Source organism: Cryptomeria japonica, chromosome 1 (genome assembly GCF_030272615.1).
Source record: "Cryptomeria japonica chromosome 1, Sugi_1.0, whole genome shotgun sequence".
In the NCBI taxonomy this organism is placed as follows: Eukaryota; Viridiplantae; Streptophyta; class Pinopsida; order Cupressales; family Cupressaceae; genus Cryptomeria; species Cryptomeria japonica.
In genome coordinates this window covers 325651851-325669097 of record NC_081405.1, presented here as the reverse complement: position 1 = coordinate 325669097, position 17247 = coordinate 325651851, and positions in this window count along the sequence as shown.

Genomic DNA, 17247 nt, shown 5'->3' with positions numbered 1-17247 from the left:
TAAATCTTGGTAGTCATGTGTGTTTGATTTTATATATGCATGTTTCTTATTAATGTTGCTTATACTGATAAGTGTTAAGTTTGAATAGAAGTTTTGATTAAGGTTAAATTTGGAACAAACCGATATAGTGTTGATTCACCTCTCCCCTCTTAGCACCGGTTGGGACTAATAGTTGGTATCAGAGCCCTCCCTGGTCCTTAGATTTAAAATAGCTTAATATATTAACGAAAGATCCAAGATGATATGAAAGGAAGGCCCCAAGTTCTCTAAGGAGAACTACACATTATGGGGTGGTAGAATGAATCTCTACCTAAGAACCCTAGGAGATCAATACTGGAATCATGTAAGCATAGAGTACAATGAACCTATAGGGGTTCTCACTACAGATCAAATCAAAGAGAAACAAGATAACATCACAACTATGGAGGTGATTGCTAGTACTCTATCTAATAACGAGTATGCTGAGATTGAAGATCTGAAAATAGCCTATGAGATGTGGAGTAAGTTGAAGACTATTTATGGAGGAGAACCTCATGTACAAAAGGCTAAGGTGGACAGTTGGAGAGGCAAATTTGATGAGATGAGGATGCAAGGAGAGACTATAGAATAGTATAGCAAAAGAATAAAGGATGTGGTAAATTTCATCAGCAATGCTGGAGGAAAACTTGAGGAAGATGATGTGGTCAAAAAAATCCTGAGAACCTTGCTACCACAATATACCATAAGGGTTTCTGCAATTCAGGAACTCAGATCTTTGGGAATAGTTAATGTTACACTTTACTCCCTAATCAGTAAGTTGACTGCCTTTGAACTGAGCACTATGATAATAGTATGCCTAAGATTGATGTTGCCTTCAAATCTTCCATGACATTTGCACCAACAATGAGAAGAAAAGAAATTGGAAGTAGTTCTACTGCAAGAACCGGTCATTCTCATGAACATGACAGCTTGTTATCTGAAGAACAAGAACAAGATGAGCTTGAATCTCTAATAGCAAGAAGGTTTCCAAGAGGAAAAGGGAAGTACAGAGGTAAACTACCCCTGAAGTGTTTCTTGTGCAACAAAATAGGTCATATTACATCCAGATGTCCTGAAAATGATAGGAAGGATAACTTTAGAAGATACAAAGAGAAGAGAAAGAAGGAGTGCTATCTTTCAGAAGGAGTTACCGATGAAGAATCAGAAGGATCTGATGGAGAAGGGATTGCATTTTTAGTGGTAAAGGAAGATAGCATAGAGGAAAGTGATATGGCTCTGATTTCCATTTCAAACTAGTGTGGAGACTGGGTAGTTGACAGTGGTTACAATCACCACATGACTGGTGACAAGAACAAATTCCTCAGCATGGAGGACTGTGATGGAGGACTAGTGAGATTTGACAATGATGCTTCCTGTGCAGTAAAAGGTAAGGGATCTATTGCCATAAATGATAAAACCAATTGTGAAGATGTTTACTGGGTAGAAGGGATAAAGTATAGTCTATTAAGTGTTGCACAACTTAACAATAAGGGTTTCCGGTTGGAGTTTAATGAAGGAATATGCAAAATAAGTGACAAATCAGGAGGTCTGATTGCTATTGGTAAACAAACTAAAGGTAATATGTTCTACCCTGGTAGAAGACAGTTGGTTGTGGCACAAAAGATTGTGTCATGTTAATTTTGATAGCATAGAAAATGTTAGTAAAATGAAGTTTGGCTTAGGTATGTCTGACATTATGAAACCTGTGAATGCTATGTGTAAAGATTTTCAACTAGGAAAGTTGACCGGATCTAGTTTCAGCAACAAATCTTATTCATCTGAGAATGTGTTGGACTTAGTGCATATAGATTTGTGTGGTCCTATGAGGACTAAAAGTTTATATGGGGACGGGCACTTCATGTTGTTTGTAGATGATTTCTCAAGAATGATGCGGGTTGTATTCTTGAAAGAAAAATCTGAAGCCTTTCACATGTTCAAGGCCTTCAAGGTTCGAGTGGAGAGAGGAACCGTTAAGAGTTTGAAATGTTTGAGATTAGATAGAGGAGGAGAGTTCACCTCTCAAGAGTTCATAAATTACTGTGAAAAAAAGGGGATTATGAGGCAGATGTATGCACCCAAAACACCTCAATAGAATGGGGTTATTGAAAGAAGAAATAGAACTCTAATTGATTGTGCGAGGACTCTAATGATTTAGAAGGATATTCCACATGTCTTCTAGAGAGAAGTAGTGAGTACTATTGTGTATACCTTGAATCAGATACAGGTAAATAAGGGGACAAATAAGACTCCCTATGAATTATGGTGTGGATACTCACCCAATGTGAGTTACTTCAAGGTATTTGGAAGTAGGTGCTACATCAAGAGGGATGAGTACTCTGGAAAGTTCGATCCTAAGAGTGATGAAGGAATCTTCTTAGGTTACTCCACAATGAGTAAAGAATATTGGTGTTTGAAAAAAAGGATTGGTAAGACTGTGGAAAATGCAAATGTCAGAGTAGATGAGATCTTTGAGAAAAATGAATAGGATAGCAAGACTGAACCATAGGACTATCAAGGATTCGATTACACTGTACTGGTCAAACCTGCTACAGAGAATCCTAGTGTAGCTGTAAATGAGGAAGCATGTGAAGTAGAACTTTCACAACCGATAGAAGAAGCTCCAAGAAATGAACTAACACCACTAAGGTATGTCAGAATCAATCATTCTACTGACAATATTATTGGTGACAAGAATGCAGGAGTATTGACTAGAAGAAAATAAAGGGAGAGTACTTGTCTGCTCTCTAAAATTGAGCCCAAAATAGAAAAGGAGGATCTGAAAAATGAAGACTGGATCAAGGCTATGGATGAAGAACTAGAGCAGATTGAGAAAAATGAAACTTGGACCCTTTTGCCTAGATTGGAGAACAAAAATGTGATAGGCACCAAGTGGGTGTTTAGAAAAAAAATGGATGAAACCGGTCAAGTAGTAAGAAACAAAGAAAGGGTAGTCTACAAAGGGTATGCATAGGAAAAAGGTTTAGATTACGGAGAGACCTTTCCACCGGACTGGAAGGGGTCAAAGTCTTTCTTGCTTATTCTTGTTACAAGAAGTTTAAGGTCTACCAAATGGATGTCAAATCGGCATTCTTGAATGGTGTTCTAGAGGAAGAAGTTTACATTGAGCAACCGAAAGGATTTGCTTCAAAATATGGAAGAGATATGGTATGTAAGTTGAAAAAGGCTCTGTATGGGCTAAAACAAGCACCAAGAGCTTGGTATGAGAGACTGCACTCATACATGATAAGTATAGGGTTCATGACAACCAGTGAGAACCCTATACCTGAAATGAGCAAAGGTTTTGCAAAAGAAACGAAGAAAGAATTTGAAATGTCCATGATAGGTGAAATAAAATTCTTCATTGGTTTGCAAATTTCTCAACTAAAGAATGGTATATTCATTAGCCAGACCAAATATATAAGGGAAATATTGAAGACCTTTGGAATGGAAGATCCCAAACCTGTTGGAACTCTGATGGTTACAAGTTGCAATATTTCCAAAGATGATGAGGCTAATGAAGTGAATGAGACACTATACTAATCCATGATCGGTAAGTTGCGATATGCAGTGCACAATAGACCAGATATAGCATAAGCAGTTGGCTTGGTTGCTAGATTTGCTACAAATCCAAAAGACACTCATATGGTGGCAGTTAAGAGGATATTTAGATACCTTAAGGGGACTGATGAGTATGGTCTCTAGTATCCACATAAGAGAAATTTCAACTTAAGTGTCTTCACCAATATAGATTGGGTAGGGAACATTGATGACAGAAAGAGCACTAGTGGAGGTGCATTCTTTCTTGGAGATAGGATTGTGTCATGGACAAGAAAGAAATTGAATTGTATCTCTCAATACACAACTGAGGTGGAGTATGTGGTTTTTGCAATCAACTGTACACATGTAGTATGGATTAACAAGATCTTGGAAGGTATCCAAGTAAAGGTGATTGAACTGATGGTGACACATTGTGACAATACAAGTGCCATCAACATATCAAAAAATCTGGTAATGCACTCTAAAACCAAGCATATTATAATAAAATATCATTATCTTAGGGAACAGGTACAAGACAAAGAAGTTAGACTAGAATATGTGCCAACCAAGGAACAAGTTGTGGACATATTCACCAAGTTGCTACCTAAGGATACTTTTAAGTATCTCAGAGGTAAGCTAGGGGTAATTCCCCTACATGCTCTAAGGTGAGTGAAGATTGGAACAACATCAATCCGGTATGATTTTCCTAAAAAAATTATGTATTTGGATTGATGATTATGGACTACTCCTATTAGGGGGAGTAGTCATTGCAGTATGTGAAATAGGATGTCTAGACTATACCTTTGCTATTGTTGTCAAAGGGGGAGTGAAATCAGATGGAACATGAAGGGAGATGAAGTCAGATGTGACATGAATGGAAGCCAATGAGAGGGGGAGATTCAAATAGAGCAGATGATCGATACAACAGAAGCAAAAGAGACTGGTTGCTAAGAGATAAGTTTGAAGTGTTTCCATTAATGCCAAAGGGGGAGATTGCTAGCATAACTAATGGTGTTGGCACAACCAGTTCATCAGTTAGTATTTTCATTGATGACTAACACTTATCAGTGAATAAGGCCAAGTTCATAGGCAAGGAGGTATGGTAAACCACAATGGTTTACTCATGGCTGCAAACCAATATGGAGGATTCAGTGCTTCCCAAATATGTATTATTGATAAACTTAAGTTGTATGTCGGTAGAAGACTAATCGATAGAAGGATAAGCAACGTAGCTGACCGGTCAGTCAAGCACTCAATCTAGCAGATGAAATGATGATGCGGTCACAAGAGGTGACTTAGATTGTAGTTTAGTAGTCTTATGCACGACTAGAAAACTCTAGATAAACAGGTGATCAGTTTGATTGATGATCAATGACCGGTGGCAAAATATGAAGAGTTACACCAATGAACCAGTGATACAGGTTGAAGAATGCTATCCCCTAAGAATCTCGAAGTAGTCCCCGATAAGCTGGAGGTGATGACCAAAGGTGAGTCTATCATGGCAAGATATCATCAAACAAATGGCTAGTGAAGTCCATAGCAATTAACAACCAGTTAAGGTGAGATTTGTGCAGATTTTTCGGTTCGCATTAAAGAGAAAGAACACGACCTGGAGGTTAGTGAAATTATGAGTTGCAGAGGTAGATAAGGATGAGTTGCTGGTGAGATTGATGGAGAGCACACACAGAGAGTGCGAGAAGATTTAGGAAGATTTTAATTTCAAATCTACCGAGTGTTAGGTGTAAACTCATTGAGGAATCAGCGAGTATGTGCTGGCAAAATATGGTATAAAGGTTTTTGGAGAAAACCAAAAAGATTGATTGTAAAAATTGCAAAATGCAATTTTGAAGAGAGTCGATCCAGCAAGGTGAGAAGAGGGAAAAACTACTAATTAAATAGTAGAGTGGTGAAGAGAGTGTGAAGATCTCAGATAGTGTGAAGAGTAGAGAAAGAATGCAGAGCAGTAGTAGAGTGCAGAGCACCAGTAGAGTACAGAGCAAGTGTAATTAGTTGTCAAACCAAAGAGCTTCATTTGGATCTAATTAAGCTAAGAGTAGCTATTACAGCATATCATTCTCTATTGTTTTCTAATAACTACAACAATAAAATCCCTTAACCGGGTGGACTTTAAAAGGTCCCTTTGTAAAATCCCTTAACTGGGTGACATTTTAAATGATGATCCTAAGTCCTTTAACAAGGCTACCTCTAACAGGGTAAAGGTTCTAACAAGCCTTAAAGGTTATAACCGGGTGTACTCTAGAAGAGTGCATATTTTGCGATTTTCTACTCACACCATGGCTTTCTCCCATTTGGGTTTCCACGTGATAAATCTTTGTAGTCATGTGTGTTTGATTTTATGTGTGCATGTTTCTTATTAATGTTGCTTATACTGATGTGTTAAGTTTGAATAGAAGTTTTGATTAAGGTTAAATCTGGAACAAATCGGTATAGTGTTGATTCACCCCTCCCCTCTTAGCACTGGTTGGGACTAACATCCACATCCCCTGCACTATTATAGTGATGGGTGAAGTCTTCTATCTAGGCTGATACAAAAAACTAAGGGCATCATTGATATACAAAAGATTTGTGAACACCATTCTATCACAAGCATAGGCTGGGAAGGTCAATTAATCCCTTCAGACAAGCCTTGCACCCCTCTCTCTGTATCAACCAAACTTCAGGATTTGCTAAACACAATGTGAGATTGATTGGGCTACAACTTTAGTTCTCACCCCTTTAAATACCCTACTAATACACATGGTTGAGGTCATCCATGTTAGGATAACCGGTGAACAACTAAGAGGGGGGGATGAATCAGTTGTTAACAAATTATGAAACTTTAAGCACACAAAACCTTTTACCAAAATGCATAAACCAAATAGCAGAATAGCAGATATATCAAATTTGCACAAACATAAATCATAAACCAATTACCATGCATCCACAACACATAACACCAAGATTTGTACATGGAAACCGCGGTAAAAGGAAAAACCATGGTGGGAAGCCTACCCACAGTTAGATGATACTTTTGTAATAAGTATGTGATTACAATAAGGGGCCTACATATGTAGGAAGGCCAATAGCCTGTAGTGCATTGCTCATCACAAAAGGAGCCTCACTAACTACAAAACAAATCCAAACTACAATGAAATAAGAATGAACTACAAGAATAACATCTCCTATGCCTGAGTACCGTTCCGGTTAAGCTCAATTCCAGAGGTCTTAAACCTCTTACACAAACCCAATTCGATGACCTATGATTGACCAAAACCTCTGCATATGATTGCAACTTTATTCGCACATAGATAATCCCATAGCTATAATTCCAGACCATGATCTACAAAGAGATCTTATATCATATTTATACCAACCTGAAACCTAAACAATTAGGTCGACCACCTAAAAGATAATACAGTAAATCCATTACATAAACCTACAAACCAATGATAATCCAAGCTATCCTAAGACTGAAATAACATTAACCAAATAATAAATCCAACTGGTAACGCATCGGGAGCATCCACCAACATGTTGCATAAACTGGTCCATAACCTAGCAGAATAAGACCAGACCTTAAATGGGTCACCATAAGCCAAATGAAATACCAACCATCAACTAGAACATGAACACAATAACCATTAGTATCTTGAAAACCTTCTAGAAGCCGCACCAACACCACTTATCGAATCCATCAAAATATCTTCAACGAAGCTCTCCCAGTAGAACCCTTATCGGTAACCAAAAGGCTTACTAGAACATATGATAGCTTCTGGATCACCCAATCCCAAACCAACTAAATGTGACATGCATCTGATCAATGTGAATGACCAAACCAAACCAATTCCACCAATCAGAACATACTGGAGACAAATCTCCTGATCATCATCAAAGTCCAACCACTCTATCGAAACCTAGTAGATAACCAAAGAAGCTAGTGTTGACATCAATGCAACACATAATCAATTCTTCCATATTACCAACAATGTCCCCCTTTGGCATTGACGGTAACACTAGATGTGAAAAACATCCAAGTGCCAAGAAGTGCCAAACAAGTCTCCCCCAATGGAAGACATCCAATCAAATGATATATCAATGAAGTTATGAACCAAATAAACAGACCATACACCAAAACTCCCCTGTGACTGATATCTTTGTTAAGCTCTATTTTTCACATGTATACCTCTCCCCCTTTAACATCAATGCCAGAAATATGACATAAACATCAAAGAAAAATCATAAAACCTCTGAACCACACAGCTGACTACTCCCCCTGAGTAGTAGCACCAACTCATCAATCTAGAATGAATGATAGTTCTAATAATGCACACCGGATTGATGCCAATCCACATCACTCAAGTCTCAATCGAAAGGGAAAAGACCCCCAATCTGTCTCTAAAGTACTCAAATGATTCCTTGGGCAATGCTTTAGTGAAGATATCTACAATCTGCACTTTAGTGTTCATATAAACCAATCTGACTTCATTTGCTTCCACCTTTTCCTTCAAAAAGTTATACTTGATTGATATTTTCTTTGTCTTAGAATGAAATACCGGATTCTTTGATATGTCAATAGTAGTATAGTTATCACAATGAATAACTATTGGTTCATTGCAATCTACCCTTATATCCTTCAACATTTGCTTCATCCATAGAACTTGTGTACAGCTAGTAGCAGCAACAACATGCTCAGCTTCAGCAGTAGATAAAGAAGTACATGATTGTTTCTTGTTGATCCATGAAACAAGTTTCTTTCCAAGAAAGAAAGTGAGCCACCAGAAGTGCTTTTTTGGTCATCTATATCTCCAGCCCAATCTGCATCTATATATGCACATAATGTAAAGTCGTCATTTTGAGGATACCACAAACCATATTCAGTTGTTCCTTATAAATATCTGAAAATCCTTTTCACTGCACTCTAATGATTCTCTCTAGGATCACTTTGATATCTTGATACAATGCAAACTGCATTTATTATATCCGGTCTAGTCAGAGTCAAATATAACAAACCTCCAATCATAAATTTATACCTTGTAGGATTTACCAGAGTTGATATATCTTTCTTTGTCAATTTCTCACTTGTAACCATAGGAGTACCAACTGGTTTAGAATTTTCTATACCAAATTTCTTCAACAATTCTATAGCATACTTAGTTTGACAAATGAAAATACCTTTATCAGTCTAATTAATCTACAAACCTAAGAAAAAACTCATTTCTCCAATCATAGACAACTCAAATTCATTCTTCATATTATCAGATAATTCCATACATAACTTTTCCTCACCTCCAAAAATGATATCATCCACAAAGACCTCAATAATCAATATGTCATCATTAGTGATCTTATAATATAAGTTACTGTCAGCATTACCAAGCTTCAAAAGATAATTGTCCAATCTAGCATACCAAGCTCTAGGTGCTTGCTTCAATCCATATAAAGCTTTCCTTAATCTGCAAACCATGTTATTGTCATCAGATAGAGAAAACCCATCAGGTTGCTCAATGTAGACTTCTTCTTCTTCAAGATCTCCATTTATAAATCTACACTTAACATCCATTTGATAAACCTTGTATTTCTTATGGGCAGCATAAGTAAGAAATAATCTCACAGCTTCAATCATAGCTACTGGAGCAAAATTTTCATCATAATAAATTCCTTCCTTCTGAGAATATCCTTTGTGTACCAATATAGCCTTTTTCCTCACAAATTGTCAATATTTATTCAATTTATTCCTAAAAACCCATGTAGTTCCAATAACATTCTTATTTTTAAGTCAGAGAACTAAATTCCATGTGTTGTTCTCTTCTATCTAATCCAATTCCTCTTCCATAGCTTTCATCCAACATTTGTCCTTACATGCTTCATCTACTGATGTCGGTTTAATTTTAGAAATTAAACATACCTCTTTAGCTGCCAACCTTCTCCTTGTAATCACTCCTTTTCTCTTGTCTCCAATGATCTGATTTTTTGAATGATTCAACCTTACATACCTAGGAGTCTTCTGACTTTTTGTTTCTTTACCCTGATCTTCAGTTACTATTGAATTTTCTAATACTGTCAGGGTAACTGGTTCAATATTCTATTCTAGTACAGGTGTTACTGGTTCAATTATGATCATTTCCACTTCCATTTCTTCTCTCATAAGTTCTAATTTGACCTATGTACTGCTCATCCACCTTGACATTAGTGCTTTTTGATGGACTTGAAAAGCACTAAGAGGGGGGGTGAATCAGTGACACCAAAAACCAAACTACTTTAAACACTAACTGGTACATGAACTTAACAAAGCTTTTAAACACAATGCATGTAATCCAAAATGATATAATAGCATCCACAAAAAGTAAAGCATCCACCATAACACAAGTGTTTGTACGTGGAAAACCCAAATAGGTAAAAACCACGGTGAGATGGAACTCACAAGTTAACTATTTGCAATAATAGATAACTGACTGGTTAAGGTCTACAAAGTGCTTTGCTAGGAGTGAATCTTGTTAGAGATCCCAAAGCTTGATTAGAAGCTTAGGGCAGGTCCCCATGCGGTTGCTTAGCTTATTTTGGCTAGCAGCCGCTGCTCAATTTTTTTAGCATTAATTTGTGGAGCTAGTGGCCCCATGAATGTAAAATTTTGCTGCTTATAAAATAAGCAGTCATCTTAAATTGCATTATTAAAAGAAATATTTAATTCTAATTGGTCACATAAATTGTGGAGAAAAAATTGGAAACAAATAAAAAGAGGGAAATTATTTTGGAGAGCCACATGTCAATCTTCTCAATAAGCAGTTGCTGCTTATTTCCAACCCCCCCTTTTTTTCAAAGCTTATTTTTAAGTTTTAAGCAGCAGTTGCTCCACTTAAATAGGAAAATATTCCAATTTATCCTTTCCTCTTAATTAAAAATTTGCATGGGAACACTCTGGTTGCTTAATTTTAAGCAGAAATTGCACTTAAGCAGCCGCATGGGGACATGGGGTTATACCCTGTTAAGAGTAGTACCCTATTAGGAGTAACCTCAGTGGAGGATTTTAGAATCCAAACTATTGGATCACCTTGTTAGAGGATTTATACATTGAATCTTGTTAGAGCTTACCCAGTTAAGGAATTTGACTCTATTGTAATGGTTAGAAAACAACAAGAATAGTTTGATCTACTTTGAGTAGCACAATACTTGCTTGATTAGATCCTTCTAAGCACATTAAACACTGCTATTCAACACACTCTTCATCTTAACACTTATCACTCTTCAACAAAAACTTTTGCTCTTCATGCATAGATCATTTTTGAAAGATTTATAGAGATTTCAATATATAGACATTCAGTTTTCATGTCAGCCTAAGGAACTCATAACACAATTTCCTAGGTGCAGTGTATCTAGACAAGTGGTCATAACTCATCACAAAAATGACTACCAAGTAGTCAGTGTTGGTAACTCATCACAAAAATAACAAATACTAGTTGGAACAATCAATACCGATTTTAATAAAACATATGAACCATTGTCCTTGAATCTTTGCTTGATCTACATCTTGATGATGACTTAGTATAACCACAGGTTGTCTCATATGCACATACCAGTTGACACAAAGTACCGATTGTTAGTGTAAACAATTGAAGTTACACCGACAGTCAATATAATCATATGTGTGTGAGAGAGTGTTTCATCAATGACAACAAGTGATGAATACATTACAATCATCATCAAGCCAACAATCTCCCCCTTTGGCATTGATAGAAACACTTAGAAAATTTTACAATAATACCGCTAAGTGTGCGTACTCAACAAGTTTACACATATACTCATACTCCCCCTTAATGCATGCATAAATACAAAATTTTCAAAAACACACACACATGTTTCTACTCCCCCTTTGACAACAATGCCAAATTGAAAAGGTAAAATATATAGATATATATAGAAAATTTGTATCAAAGTGTTTAGCTTATATAACAATAACTTAAAAAAAAGTTTATGCATTAGCTAATCTCATAAAAATAGCATTTAAGCTCTTCTTCATTTGTGACAAACCATTTTCCCATGATTCTAGAATATTTGCGATATACTCGAATGTAGACGTTAGCTGTGAATGAAATTCTTCCATGGAGTCCAGTGTGTAGGTTTCAGGGGTTGCTAGAATAGCTTCTACATTGGAGTAGGCTCTCTAAAGAATGTCTACTTGTGATGTGAGAAGACTTTTGAGTTCTTTAAGAGATCAGAGTCTCTTTGCCTTCTCATTATCATAGTTGTCTAGTCTGTTATGCAAATCATCTACAAACTTGCTAAAGGCATGTATGGAGTCATGGAGTGGGACATATGCCTTGCATATCCTTTCCATTTCTTTCTCTATTTCAACTTGACTTTTTGAAATGTTAGAATAAAAGAAAGTAACATTGGAGGTAGAAGCAAGATACTTTCCTCCTATTTCAATAGCTTTTCTCAACAGAATTTTATTGTGAGATAGAGCCATTTTGCCACTATCAATGTCCTTTGCCATTTTTTCTTTATATTTATTCTTGTGGCTCTTTTCAGCATACAGTTGAGCAGCATCTTCTAGTGACTTGATTTGATTAGCTACATCTGCAACTAACTAACCAAGTTTGCTAATGGGTATAGAAAGTTGTGCTATAGATGTTTCTGGTAGTAAGCTAGACAAAATTTATACTGTAGTTTGAATTGTTTCTACATCAACCCTTTTCTCTTTCAGTCTCTTCTTATGCGCCCTAGATTGCATAACATTAGCAATCTTCATCATTTTTTATGCACTCAAATTATTCATATAGATTGGTCCTGAGATGCTTAGAGAATCATCATCATCATCTTCAAGTTGTTTCTGCTTTGTCGGTTTAGGGGATACAACCTTAATGATAGCTTTCTCTATATTCTTCTTTATTTCATGTTGTGTGACAACAGTTTCAGTAGGCTCCTTCTGAATTTCTTGAATGACCAGTGGAGATTGGGGTTTCTCCAGTTGTTCTGTTGTCGATGGATTTTCCACTTTTAGTTGAGTTGTCGGTTGTTAAACTAAGGTAACATGTACACCAACATTGTTAGGAGGCTCCATATCTGGTGCAGTGTTGTCTCCAAATAGGTCCACTGTGTTCTAAACATCATCATCAACAAGAATAATGGAGTCATCCTTTTTCTTGAGGGGATAGACCTTATCAGGTTGAATAATCTCCTCTTCATCCATTTCTGGCCTATTAACATCATCTGCTATCTCTTCTTTATCCTTATTCTTAGAAGATTAGATGAGCTCGTCCATTCTTCTGATTTCACAGGCTATTTGATGTGTCTCAGTTTCAATAATTTCCCTTTTACCATTAAGAAGCTTCAATCTTCTTGCTTTAAAAGAAAAATATGCTTTGTACTAATCGACTAAAGCACTAATTCCATTCATAAATAAATTAGGAAAATATTGTACAAATATTTTGTTAGAGTATTCAGGTATTTACTTGATTAATTAAACAATATTTGTTTAATTATTTAAGTTCCCTTTATCTCTTTTTACACTTAAGCTAACTTTAGGTGCATATAATTAATTATTTTAATTAATTATTATGTGCAAACCTAGGTTTTCCCTTTTAGGGTTTCTTGACCTATTAAAGGTTGTTGAGTTCTTTCTTTTCATTGTATGAAGAAGGATTATTATTGACAATACATTTTGGAGATTATTGAGCTCTCTCTTTTGGAGCATATTTTTCCTGTGTTTTTGTTCCTTCTGTGATTTGCTTCCTTGCTTCTCCTTGTAATAGGTTTTTCAGCTTGTAGAGATCATTTGGGCTCTTGTGGTGTTGTATTTTCTCAACTCCTTTATGGTATCAAAGCTTCAGATCTGCAGCTACATGTTCTTGTTTTGAGAATTTTTGCATTAGAAGCAGATCTGGGGTTTCAGAAAGTTTTTTTATGCACCTAGGTATAGGATTTTTTCTGAGCACTTTGGGCCTAAACGGACCTCACCATCATGCTCAGAAGGCCCAAAAACCCCTATGGTCATATAAAATTTGACCTATTTTGGTTCCTAAGCTTCTAGGAGTTTTTTTTCTCAAATCTAGGCCGTATGGCCCTGGCACACAGTTCGAGAAAAAAATAATTTCAAAAATATATATATTTTGCCTTTTTACGGCATGCAGGCTGGATTTTGATTATTTTTTCTTAAAAAAATCATCAAAAAAAAAAAAAAAAAAAAAGCAAGGGTTTAAACAAACATTTTTTTTTGGACAATTATTTATCGGGGGGGTTCCCCATGGTACGCAGGGTACCATGGGGCCCCTGCCCCTGCTGCTGCCATAGACCTACAGGCCTTAGGCCACGTGCCTCCAATCTCTGACTCCTTGTTGGCCTCCCTGCGGCCCTCGCCGCCCGACCCACCGCCGTCACCGGCCTCCTTGCAGGGCAGCGCCAGCTACTCCCCGCAATGCCCTCCACTCCCCACATCATCGGCCTCCTTGCGGCCTAGCTGTGCCACCGCCACCGACCGCCCACCGCCGCCGTCGGCCTCCTTGCGAACCAGCTACACCATTGCCACCATCGCTACTTGCCGCCCGTCCGCCGTCGTGCTGTGCTCCCCAGTCGCCGCCTGCAACCCAGCACTGGAGAACCACCCAGCCACCACTAGAGCGCCACCCACTGGCCACCGGAGCACCGCCCAGCCACCAGACTCTCTTTTTTGCCTCTTTCAGGGGGGGGGTTTGGTTTTTTGGCTCTATCTTGGGCATACAGAGTCATTTTTTTGAAAATGAATAGGTGTCAGAAAGCTGGTTCTGAGCCGAACCTCGTCATGTTGGTAATTTTTTCCAATTTTTCTATTTGACTATGTTTTTTTCAGTCAAAGTGAGGTCTAGTTTTTGCACTCTGGGAGCCATAGAAGCGCATCCGACCTCCATTTTTTGAAAAATTTATATTTTCAGAAAGTGTGCTGTGTACTTTCCAGCCATATGAGTTTTATTTCCAGATTCTGCTCCATGCATATTTTATTCAATTTTTTGCTTTTCAGCACTCTGGTGGATATCTTGGTTGTTTCAAGTCCTGGGATCTCTTGTCTAGTTCGGATGTCTCTATTTTGGTTCTCGTGTCTATTTCCAGTATTCTTATCATTTTCGCATTGTATTTATGCAAACACACTGAGATAAAGTGCCATCATGCATTGTTTACCTAGGATCTTGCACATCTTGTGCCTTGTTGTACATGCACTATTGATAAAGTGCCATGAGGGGGTTGATGTTTGCCTTTTGTTTGCCATCTACCTTTGTTCAGTGAGTGTTCCTTCCATGACATACGCCTCATGATGTGTGTCAAGTGAGTGTTCCTTCCACTACACCATGTACTTTTCTCAGCACCTTTGATGTTCCTGGTTCTTCATCATCTAGTTCTTCTTGGCTGTTCTTTTTAGTGTTCTTGTCCCTCTCCCACTTCCGCATTATGGGGAGGTTTGTCCTATTGGTTCTAATGCTTCCGTGGTTTGATTGATCAGCTCTTCAGGCTTTGGTGTTTTCATGCCATTTGTATCTTTGATTTCAGTTGTTTGCCTTGTTTGCCTTTTGATTTGAGTAGTGTCATTTGAGGGCACTCATACAAATTACAGTCTTCTCTACCTGGTCATCTTCTATTTCAATGGAGGTTCTCTAGATCAGCAATTATTTTTCGACAGAGTTTGCAAGTTCTTCATGCTTCAGTGGTGTTCTTTTTCATCTCTTTTTGGAGTAGAGTTTTGTTCCCATGTGGTTTTCTCTATTTCTCCAGTTCATAGAGATTTCATTGTATTTGGGTACCTGATCTGGCCTTGTTGCCGGGACCCATCTTTATTGCTTTCAGTAGTTGTTCTAGGTTTTAGCTTCTCCCTAAGTCTAGCTTAAGGGGGGGGGGGGGTTAGAGTATTCGGGTATTTACTTGATTAATTAAATAATATTTGTTTAATTATTTAAGTTCCCTTTATCTCTTTTTACACTTAAGATAACTTTTGGTGCATATAATTAATTATTTTAATTAATTATTATGTGCAAACCTAGGTTTTCCCTTTTAGGGTTTCTTGACCTATTAAAGGTTGAGTTGTTTCTTTTCATTGTATGAAGAAGGATTATTATTGATAATACATTTTGGAGATTATTGAGCTCTCTCTTTTGGAGCATATTTTTCCTGTGTTTTTGTTCCTTCTGTGATTTGCTTCCTTGATTCTCCTTGTAACAGGTTTTTCAGCTTGCAGAGATCATTTGGGCTCCTGTGGTGTTGTATTTTCTCAACTCCTTTATATTTCATCAATAATTTATTTTTCCAATTTTATAGCATCCTCCCACTTTTGTAAGAGAATATTATACAAAGAGATCAAAATAACCTTTTCTAGATCATGTGGAAATCTATTGTAATGACACAAATGAGTGATTACTTGTTGAATCACTTGCTCTTTCTCATCTTCAGTGAAGGAATCAAAATATTCTTTGACATTGTCAAACCTATTCCTCCCTAGTTTCTTCATTGTTCTTTCAAAATGGGTATCTAGTTTGTAAGTAGCTATATCAATAGGTGTAGTTTCCTTTGGCACTACCTTTACCTTCTTGGATATTTTACTGATTGTCTTTGCCTTCTTTGGTTCTTCATCAAAATCTATTCCCTCAGACTCTGGTTGCAAAATTAATTTCCTGCCTCTCTTCTTTGTCTCCTTCTTAGTATATACCTTGGGTTTCGGTTCCTTTTTGGTTAGGACACTCCTGGTAACCCTAGTACTCTTTGTTGCTAGAGATGCTTCATCGGACTTTTTATTCTTTCCTCTTTTACTTTTAATAAGTGCAGTACTGGTTTGTACAGATGCCTCTTGGAATGCCACAATGTCCAATTTTGCATGCTTCTTTTCTATAGGCGATGCTAATAGGGTATTAGCATAACCAACCAGTAGATCATGGTTAACCTCATAACTCATGTCTTCCATTTCTTCTTCTCTTGGCTCAATTGCTTGCATTAAGCAATATTCAATGGTAACGGTGAAGATTATGTCCTTCTCAAAGTGTTTTACCACTTCTTCCGGTAGCCTCATTCTCATACTCATCTTCTTTTGGAACTCATTGAAATACCTATTCAAGGTAGCATGGAAAGTATTATTTATAGCCTTGATGTTGTTCTTGATTTGAGCCGAGACTGGTGAGTCCTTTGACCACTCAATGTCTCCAATCCCTGGTAGAAAGTTTTGAAAGTAAAATAATAGACCGACTAATAGCTGACCATACTTGAATTTCAAACTATTATCCTTCTTGATAGATTGCAAATTCAAAAACAATTGTCTCCTGATAGCTTCACAGAGATCATAGTCTGCATTATCAACAATCATTCTGTGAGCTATGTGAACTGTTGTAGATGGAACACTATTAAATCTACTGGACTAAAATACTCGGTAGCCTATCACCATTGCTACTAATTTTACTGCAGGGTCCTTAATGTTGATGGAAAAAGAACACCCATCAAATGTAGAACCGGTTAAGCCAAAGACAGTATCCTTTAATATTTTCCTTAGCTTAGATACTTCACCGGTTGAGAAATAGCTAGTCACAGCTTGAATGGCTTCCTTTGTAATTGTGTGAGTCCTTTCTAAGTACATGTTTTCTCCATGAACTCTACTCAAAATTAATCTGATATGTGCTTCTTCGAAATAATCAAGAAAATAAGAGGCATTATGAAAACCCTTTTCGAAAACCCTAGCATATTGTGTCT